Consider the following 10,586-nt stretch of genomic DNA (forward strand, 5'->3'; position numbering starts at 1 on the left):
TATGCTCGGTGCGTTCAAGAAATGGAACGTCATTTGCAGTAATAGGGCGGCGTGCCATCATACCTCCTACCTTATCCAGTAAAGTGGAAAGAATGGACCCTTCACCTACAAATTTAACACAAAGGTGAGAAAAAGAACAAAGATCCTGGAATATTACAAGTAAAACTTACCCCCACCGGTGTTTTCATAAAAAGGCTCCAGGGTCGGGAACGTCCATAAACGACTCATCTTCGCATACACTAACGCCGCTTCAGGGATCGCCCGCATGGGCGTTGGCGTTCTCATTAGCGAAGCGTACCACGGGAGATTAGTCTCCGTGGTAGCAGTAACGGAAGGGAGGGTATCCATAGCCTTACGACGGCCCATTGTAAACGGAATAACACCCTCCCGAATCCAAAAGAATTTAGGTTTCCATTCATAAAGGCTCCTATAACACCCAGTACCAATAGGGCCCTCCTCACGCCCCCTTTTGGTAGCAGACCATCCAAACCACCCATCACGATGTGTTAGTTTGTAGAACACTGCAAACCGTCCAACCGTTGGATCAGTGGTTTGAGTCTGGCAACAAAACTCAAAATGACGAACGCACAACAACCCTAACGGGTGAATCTGAGATAAATGAAGACCATACGCGGTCAAGATCTCTTTCACAAACTTCGTTATAGGCAATCGAAAGTTGCTCGTTGTAAAGAACTCTGTGTACACGGCCATCTTCCCCGTTGGAGGATTGGTGGCAACGGATCCATCCGCTGGACGTTCCTACCCCTATTCCGGAGCCAGTCCGTAAATACTGACGACGTCTTCATACTCTTTTTCCTTCAAATTTACCACAACCTCATGGATCGCACGAGTACTCTTATTCTCAGCAGCCATGAGAGTAAACGGCCAAACAAAAAGATAGAAGTTTATAATTTTGTTAACTTGAGAGAAAAAGTTTGAAAAGAATTAAGGGCAAATGGTTATACAAAGGGGTTTATTTATACCCATCGCATTAAATGTTTCCTTCTGACTGACAGAAGAAAGAGAGAACGCGAGCCACGGGATGATCGACACGTCAGGCGGGAAATTCGAAAAAGCGTAACAAGTTGACAAAAGAAAGCGGTACACACGTCTTGTCAACCGTCGCTTAAAATTTCTCTCCCCGCCACGTCACCGGTATTATCCAAGACACACGAATTCAAGATCCAAAAATATTTTACAAAGATATTATCAAAAGCAAGTTTTTTCCACTATAATATTCACAAGCGATTACAAAAATATGGGAAAGAAATTGTAAAAGTACCAAATCCTAAACCTATCTACGGGTTAGGAGCATATATGTCTTCCGGATCATTGGGAGCCTCGTCCTCGGACCCATCATCCTCGGAATCATCATCAATATAGGCACGCAACTGTTTCACGCCATCTTCATTCGGGGAAAACTCAGGAAGCATATTTTCCAACGGCAGGATAAGATCATCAAATTCTTGTACTCGCATGTCTAGCACTTGTTTCGCGTCAAGGCCGTGTAGCGGGTGGCTCTCGACAGGTCTTCCGGACCGGGAAAACGCTAAACCTTCGTTAAAACCTCCCGCCCGGCCAACTGCCTTAGCAGCAGTCGTCAAGTTAACAAAGCAGTCAGTAAGCTCTTTACTCTTTTTAACACGGTGAATGACCTAGCAAAACGTAAAGAACAGGTCAGTACAAAAGCAGAAGTACACAAATAAAGCAAAGTGTGAAGAAATCCTACCGAGTTTAGACCACGGTTGAGGAAGTATTGTCTTTCTCGCTCGGCACGCTCCGCCCTCTCACGAAGTCCTTGTAATTTGGCGGAGACGCGAGTACTCGCTTCAGTGTGGGAATGAAAGAGAGAGTCATATGCAGACTGCATATCAACAATAGTTTTATCTTTAAGCTCAGACTGATCCCCTTGCAACCTTAGTGCTTCCTCAAGTTCTTGGATTCGGGCATTTTGGCGGGACACCTTGTCCTGAGTCCTCGCCAATTCATCTTCTTCCTCCGGGTCTCAGCTCGGGAAGCCTCGAGAGTATTGTTAGACCTCTCACAAGCCTCTTTCCAACCTTGAGCAGCAGCAGCACTTCGGTCCTGCTCAGCCTTAAGTGCGGCCTGAGCATCAATCAGCTTCCACCTAGCCGCAACCGTCGCCATACGCTGTTCCTCAGCATATACATCTGCGGCCTTAACGGCCTCGGAAGCCGCACTCAGCTTTCCACCCATTGTACGCCACTCTCGCAAGATCTCTTGAGTGTGGGCTACAGTGTTATCCAAAGACACGGATAAACCAGTGTGAAGATCATCGCGAGAGCGGTCCCGAACATCTGTCATTTCGGCAGGCGGCACACAGTGCTTCACAAAATTAACACACGTTTCAGGATTTGTAAAACGTGACCCATTGATAATATCCCAGGGTGGGACAAACAAATCAAAATCCCCCCTAATTGAGCATCCCCATAATACTGAGAGCTTGAGGTTTCACGCCGTATAGGAATCGAGAAAGATTGTGGTGGTGCACCTTGTGTTGAACCTCTTCCGGCCTCATGAATGGACGGTCCAAATTGCGAACTCCCCATCACGCCAGTAGTCAAAGGTGAAGAACTGAAAAATTGCTCAGTAGAAGGACGAAATGGAGACCCATGAACCAGAAACCCAACATCGTCAACAACTGGGTTATCTCCCTCGTTCCCAGTAGCAACCCCAGCATCAAAAAAATAATCTATTGACTGATCGGACGCTGGTTGCACAACGGTTTCCTCCACCTGCATCGCGACAGGGGGAGTAATAGGCTTGTCCTCAACCACCTTTTCTGAAGAAAGGGATGGTTGTTTTTCAACAATCGGAGTAGACGTGGATAGCTTCTCAACCACGTCATCCTCCACAATCAGTGGATCTGCACAAAAAATTCGCAATCAGATCCAGACGCTAAAAGAAGTTAAGAATTTTTAGAAACTCACCAGTCACCGTTCCCAGACGTTCCGCAAGACTAGGCTCCGGCTTCCTCGAGCGCCGAGTTCGCTGTTTCTTTGTCTTGGGACCTTTCCCGGCATCCGCGGTACTAGTACCCGCGTCACTTGCCTGGAAAACTCGGAGAGACCTCTTCCGGTATAATTCTGCCAACAAATGTGAAACAGAAGAAGTTTCAGGAGCGTCATCCGAACTTTCCCCCTCGGAAGCGGTAGAATCGTCACTTAAGATAACGATTGTTCCATCCGAGGTTAACACATTGAGAGGAGGAGGGTTCAAAATATATACACCTGTTTCAATAATAGTGTCCGAGACAACCGGCTCGGCCCGCACACTCACAGGAAAGAGGAAATATTTGGCATTCCTCTCCAAGACAGGCACTTGCTTAATATCGCGGATAGTTTTCCCAACACACCCCTTGTCATCATACAAGGCGTTGAGCATAGATCCGAAATCTGGAAAAAAAATACAAGGAGTGAGTAACAAAAACTCCAGAAGATCACCCAAAGAGAATCGAAAAACTTACGGCCATTCGGCTCAACGAAAACAGGTTCCATGTCAGGGGCGGGCCATAGGCGGCTCATCCCCGCCCAGACAAGGGCCTCCTCGGGCAATACCCGCATTGGTGTTAGCGGGGCAGTCAGTTTGCGAACCCAGTCGCAGTTCTCATGGGCGGCTGGAGTAAGGTCAAATAAAGGCTCGTTGTCTGACCGACGAACCATGGCTTCCGGTACCACACCCTCCGATATCCAGAAGAACTTCCTCTTCCAGTATTTGGATATCGTCCCAACCTCGAGCCCGAAAGCCCTGTCAGATGACGAGTGACAAGAAAACCACCCATTTTGACGGGTCATCTTGTAGAACACAGCAAAGCGGTCCAACCGAGGAACCATCTCATGAGCCATACATACGAACTCAAAGTGGCGAATTTGCATGACGGCACGTGGGTGAAGCTGAGATAAGTGAATCCCAAACGCTTTCACCATCTTCATAAAAAAATTTTGTGACAGGAAGACGGAAATTCCCCGACACAAAATAGTCAGCATATAATGCCATCTTCCCGGGAGGTGGGAAGCTGGCAATAGAACCGGCAGAGGGTAACTCCGGTCCCCACTCCGGTGGAATACCATACGTTTCGATGAGTTTTTGATATTCATCTTGGTCCCACTGCACCTCTATCTCATCGACTTCTGCCATCGTGCTAGTCATAAACGCCAAATGTCTGGTACAATGATAAAATCGGAGAAAAATGAAGAAAGTTTCAGGAAAAGAAAGCAAGGAAACAGTCAAAATACAAAGACGATAAAACTTCGAATAGAAGCTAACTTCCCTATATATACTCATCGCAATTAATGCGATGGGATACAAACAGTGGAGAGAGAGAAATTCGCCTAACAGATACTCGCCACGTCACGCGGGAAATTCGAAAAATTGGAAAGTTGTATAGTCGGGTACAGTCGCAGCCGTCACAAACGTCCTGTCACCTGCACACGCGCCTGCAAGCTGTCAACTTGTCCTTTTTTCATGATTATCCACAAACAACAAAAGATATTTCTCACCAATTTGCAAAGTCAAAAACCCCCAAATCCACAATAAGTCCAGAATTTCACCCGCATAAAATACTTCACACGGAAGAAACACTGGACTGGGGGGACTTATAGAGGTAGGGTACCAAAAAGACCCAAATACCCTTAAGGACTACCCGCGGGTCAATCAGAAGGCCCTCATAAGTCACCCGCAGGACATATAAATCATCCGCATAATCATTTGTGGAAGAAACACCCTCACAGCACATGCGGAAGCATCATAGCACCCTCAAAGGTCATCCGTGGGAAAGGAACATACTTCCGCATAAATAACCACGAAGGGAATGCTCCGGGACAGTTGTCAATGCTCAATTACCTTCTAAAGGATTTACCAAGATGCTTTCTTGGGCAATACGTGATCCCTCGGCCAATTAATTGATAACACGTGGCAAGGCCGTTATAACCATGCACATGGCCAATATTCCCCCGCTAACCAATGAGAAAGAGACACGTGTCCAGGTTGTTATACATGCACATGCAACGTATAAAATGAACCTATCACATAAGGACACGTGCCCAGACGGTTATACAGGTATCTTCTTAATGGACAGCTGGCCCAATCACCTTCCCACACCCTTCGGCTATAAATACCCTCTCGATCATCATGAGGTATTCATTCACTCCCACTATACTCTCTCAATTTACTTAAGTGCTTATCTTCTACAGAACAATACTTATTCTCACGCTGGAGGGTGGTTACGGGAAGACCCCCCCTCTTGTCATTCCCGTAACGAGCTCACGGTGCCTGTTTTGCAGGTGTTCGTCATTGGACTTTAGACAATTGGGTTCATATCGTTTGGCAGTTAACCGTATCCTACCCTGTTGACTCATCGGATCTAGGACCCATACCCGGGGAGTAGATCCGTGTTTCTTCATTGGAGCCATCCGTGCTTTTTGTTAGAATAGCAGAGGCACTCGTGGCTCTACCCCCGCTACCCAGATGGCAAAAAGAAAGACATGTGAGTGACGACCCCTTCGCAAAACTCTACAGTTTTGGTTTGAAGTTGGTTAAATGGTGATGAGATAGGTGGGTGGCGTAACCCCATCCCCTTCCCCACCCCACAACGCAACTACTTGTTCTTAAATGATTACTTAGGGGGTGTTTGGGTGAGCTTTTAGATTTGCTTATTGCTTTTTGAAAAACAAAACCACTTTTGAAAAAGCTTTATTTTGAAGCTTTTGAATGAACTTTACCAAACATCTTTTGCTTTTCAAGAAACAAATAGCAAATAAATAAGTTTTAGAAGTTCATCCAAACACCCCTAAGACTAAAAACATCAAAGAGAGAGAGAGAGAGAGAGAGAGAGAGAGATTGAAAAACATTCTTAGATGCTCTTAGGAATAAAACGCTTTCAAATGATAACAATGGCTAAAAGTGTCACACACTACTAGAAAACCGGGCATTTTGCAACCATCTTTTCAATTGCAAATCGGTCGCAAATGCCCATTTGTGACCGAGTTGCGACCGCTTCTGACGGGCGGTTATACCCTGATCGGTAAATATTATCAAACCACTTTTTGTGACCGAAAATATTGTTGCGACCGATTTTGCAACTAGAGTTTCAGTTGCAAATATAACGACCGAACTTGTGACCAATTTTTTATTCAAACCAACTTCATGACTGAACCTTTGGTGACCAAGATTGTGACCACAATTTTTCGTGAATGGTTTTCGGACCGGAAATTTTTACTACCGATTTTGTGACTAAGCTTTTAGCAACCGCGAGTTAACCTTTTGCAACTGAATTGTTTAGCGACTAAAGTTGTGACCAAAACCTTTAACGGCTGATTTAGCAACATTTGCAGCCATTTTTTGCTTAGGATTTTCAGCTACCGATTTAGCAACCAACTGAGCAATGTGACCAGCTTTGCAACGGTTCAGTCAAAAAAATTGTGAAGATTTAAACATATTTTTCTATTTAGATATTTCAATACCCATCACCCAAACATAAATTATTCTATAAATTCCTTGAATCGTATACAAACTATATATGACTCAAATATCCAAACACACAACTAAATATGGCCCAATTATCCAAACATTTCTCAAATATAACTACTAAGGTGAGAAACTTCTTTTAATATGATCTATGCTTTTAATCTTCCACTGTAGCTCATTTTATTCTCCTATAAGGTCTATGATCTTTCCAGCTCAACGACTTTACCATTTGGCTTGTCAACGTTGCCCTCTACACCTCAGTAAATTATCCGCCATGAAAAACAACAAAGCAATATCACAAGAAATAATACTATCAAACGTTATATTCAAAACTATGCATGCCTGTGAGACACAAACTCTACTACTTTTGTCTAGGACCATCACTACATAAAGATTCTCAACATTAATCTGCACATGAAAATGTCAAAAACATTACTATGTATAATTCTATGTAAAGATTAATTTATCGGTCATACTCATATATAACAAATACAAAGTGTGAGAGTTAGGGAAATACCCACACTTCCATGATAGCTGCATTACCATTGTACCTGTGATTTGCTGAAATCAAGATTTGGTTGCTGTATTTGCGACTAAGAATTTTTTGGTCGCTAATTAGCGCCCAAACAACTTTGGATAGAAAATTTGAGACCATTTTTCAGGACCATATTTTGCAACAGAAACAATTCCAGTTGTTACATCAGCGATCGATCAATCTCAGTTAGAAATTTGCAACCGTTTTTGTGACCAAATTAATTTGCATTTTACTGTCTTTTTCTATTTTTTAAAACTGGCAAACCATATTTGCAACGGAAACAATCTCAGTCGCTACATTTGAGACCGATTAACGACCGAAAAAGTCCGGTCGCTGATTTGGCGACCGATGTTGTTTTGGTTGCTTGTTTTGCAAAACCATTTTCGGTTTGAAAACTTTCGACCGATTTACCAAAATATTTTTTATTTTATTAGTTTTTTAAGTTTTAAATTAGCGACCACATTTGCAACCGAAATAAATTCGGTCGTTACATTTGCGACCGGTTGACGACTGAAAAACATCAGTTGCTAATTTTGCATCCGATTTAAACAGTCGCTAATTTTGCATTCGATTTTCCTTTGGCCGCAAAATCTACGACCGATTTGAATGAGGTCGCTAGTTTTGCGACAATTTTAGTTTCGGTCACAAATACCGTCGCAAATTTTGCAACCATTTTGGTAGGTCGCAAATTTAGGTTGCTTTTGCTCATTTGTGTAGTAGTGACACCCAACCTACGACGGAATATGCATGGACGTAATTGATTGCTAAATAATTCACAAGATACTATTAAATAATAATGGTAATGTTATTTTTCCTTCTTTTTTTTGAACGACCTTTTTTTGTTTAGGTTACCGCACTCTCCTATTTGGAGAGCCCCGTTGCTCCACTCTAGTCCTACTATGCTGTCTTAACCGGGCTCACGTTGGCTTCAGAGTTTGGCTTTAGCGTTCTCTACGGGAAATCATACCGCCGGCTGTCACTTGACAGTCGTTGTGTCACCACCAAAACAAAACTCTTTGAAGTAACACATGGTGGGACGAAACCCAGGTGAGCTCGGGATCTGAACTGTCTACCTCGCAAAGCCTACATCAAATCTTTTATTCACAATATCCATCTAAAGTGACACCAATAAGGATCAAACTTGATTTGTATATTTTTGGTAATTCTCTTTTTAATCTAATGGGATGATTTTTGAGCGAGGAAGACGGGTATCTTGGTTTAAAAGTTACGTGCGTGACAGGCACTAAGTGAAAATAGTTACTATTATTTTTTGGAAGGGGCATTAATGGTTATTGTTAAATCCAATACCTAAACTGAGGATTATCGGGCCCTAGATCACAACCAGACACTATCCAAATAAGTAGTAACTATAACTTTCTTGGCAATTTGGAAGTAATCTTGCTTGGACTAAAACAACAGTAGATGAGAGGAAAATTGGTTGTTATATTGCATACAATATACATTCTCCCTAGCGACGTATCCAGAGATCCTTCCGTCTGACAGTAATGATGTTGATATAAACTCATATCCTTCTGGACTATTCCGTTCGCCTGTCAGGTGCTGTATGTATCAGGAGGACATTATACCGTTAGACCAATATGTAATGGGTAATTAAGCATTCATATAGATAGATGTATTATTGTCATGGTAATTCTTGATTTTCTTGCTTTTACTTGCAAAACTAAATTTGGTAACCGAATTGGTGTGGTTTGGGGTCTTTGGATATTAATCTAGCTAGCACTTTAATCATCATCAAATCGATGGAATCTAATTAATAAGAAAACACTATAATTAAAATGAGTTGAAATCATGTGGGGATTGTTCTCACGTCATCTTAATGGTCATCTTGGATTCTTGGGAATACAGTGTATATAGAACAACTACCACATGGTTTTATCGATAAGGAGGCCTCGAAAATATGCAAATCAGGTTGTTCCTTATATGGCCTTAAGATTTCTCTCGGGTCTTGATTTTGTCAGTTTAGTTTTCGGGTGTTATGATAGAGTTTGGGATGATTCGTAATATTGGATATGTTCACTTTGTATTCTTCATACACCGCTAGGGCGGAAGGATGGATCATTGTAGTAACTTATATGTATGGCATCATTATATAGACGGATAAATTAATGAGGTAGAGGGGGTTGGGTCAACGCCAGCCAATGATGCCCAACATATGAACCTCGAAGATCTTGATATCAGTGTGGACAACTTAATTATAGATCAATCAAAACGATATATATATGTAGATCCGGCATTTATCAAGGGTTGTATATATGTGGTATGTAAAAGAAGATAGAAGAAGCCAACAGCCGCCAAGTCACCTTCTCCAAACGCCGTACCGGACTCTTCAAGAAGGCCTCCGAGCTTTGTATCTTGACCGGAGCCCAAGTCGCCATTCTCGTCAACTCTCCCGGAGGTAGGGTTTTCGCTTTCGGCCACCCCAAAGTTGAAGCCGTAGTCGACCGCTATCTAAACAATAATAATAACACCACCAGTACCAGTTATAATAACCAGTACTCTTCTCCTCCGCCCTGCCGGCTCAAGAGTTCAACGAGCATTACACCGAGGTATCGCGTGAACTCGAGGCCGAGAAGAAGCGAAGGGAGATGATCATCCCGTCCAGTAGTAGTAGTTTGCCGTGGTTTGAGAGGCCCACCGAGGGGATGGAGGAGGGGGGAGTTGGATCTCTTCTTGTGGTCCTTGCTCGAGTTGAGGAGGAAGGTCTTGACCCGAGCCGACGAGTTAATGATGATCAACTGGCCACAGCACTCTTCCGCTGCTACAGGTGGACCGAACTTGTTTGATCATCATCAAATGGGGTGGAATAATGTTAACGGCGGTCAGACTGCGGGTCATGTTCCGAAAAACGGCGGTGGGTTTGTGTTTCAGCATCATGGCATTGGCGGATCAGGAGATCAGATTATATTGCCCAAGTTTTAGGGTTCTTTATTATTTTGAAAGGTATATTCAAGGATCAATTGTTGAATATGCATGCATGGTGATTAATGAACCCTAGATACTTGTTATGGATTTTTATGGTTTATGATTTTTGTGGTTTTGTTTGTGGTTTAGTTTGTGTGTTCAATTTTTTGATTAATAATAGATATGGTGTGTGTGAACATAATTTTTACATACTGCTACTGATCTAACATAAGATTCATAAGTACTTAAGGTTTTGCTTAAATGAGTTCATGTATGTTTTAGATACACCTCTTTATTATTTTACATATAACTGTATTTTTAATTGTAAATTTGCAATTTAGAGAATTAATATGCAAAAAATAAAAAATAAAAAAAATTGAAATATAATAAACAGTCAAATTAAATAAGCCATCTTCGTGTCAACCCGTGAAAACTTGTGTGTCGTGTTCAGTTGTATGTCAAGTTTTTGGGTTTGCATCTGGCAATCAATCATAATATGGTAGCTAAAGGCACATAAAGGCCATAACCAGTTATTCTTACACTTGGATGGAAACACTGTCAAAATTATGTTGGGTTCGTAGGCCTTGTTGGCCCGGTTTATTATATGAAGTCAAAAGAGGAGACGGGTGTGGGCGGTCGGGCC

General features: G+C 42.6%; 1 pseudogene; it reads left to right on the top strand.

Moving 5' to 3' along the window:
• The first annotated feature begins 8,908 nt into the window (after nt 1-8,908).
• LOC143578195 (agamous-like MADS-box protein AGL61) lies at nt 8,909-10,173 on the top strand (annotated as a pseudogene).
• The last annotated feature ends 413 nt before the right edge of the window (nt 10,174-10,586 follow it).

Source organism: Bidens hawaiensis, unplaced genomic scaffold (genome assembly GCF_021521415.1).
Source record: "Bidens hawaiensis isolate Kalapana, Puna unplaced genomic scaffold, B.hawaiensis_p1.1 tig00029060_1, whole genome shotgun sequence".
In the NCBI taxonomy this organism is placed as follows: Eukaryota; Viridiplantae; Streptophyta; class Magnoliopsida; order Asterales; family Asteraceae; genus Bidens; species Bidens hawaiensis.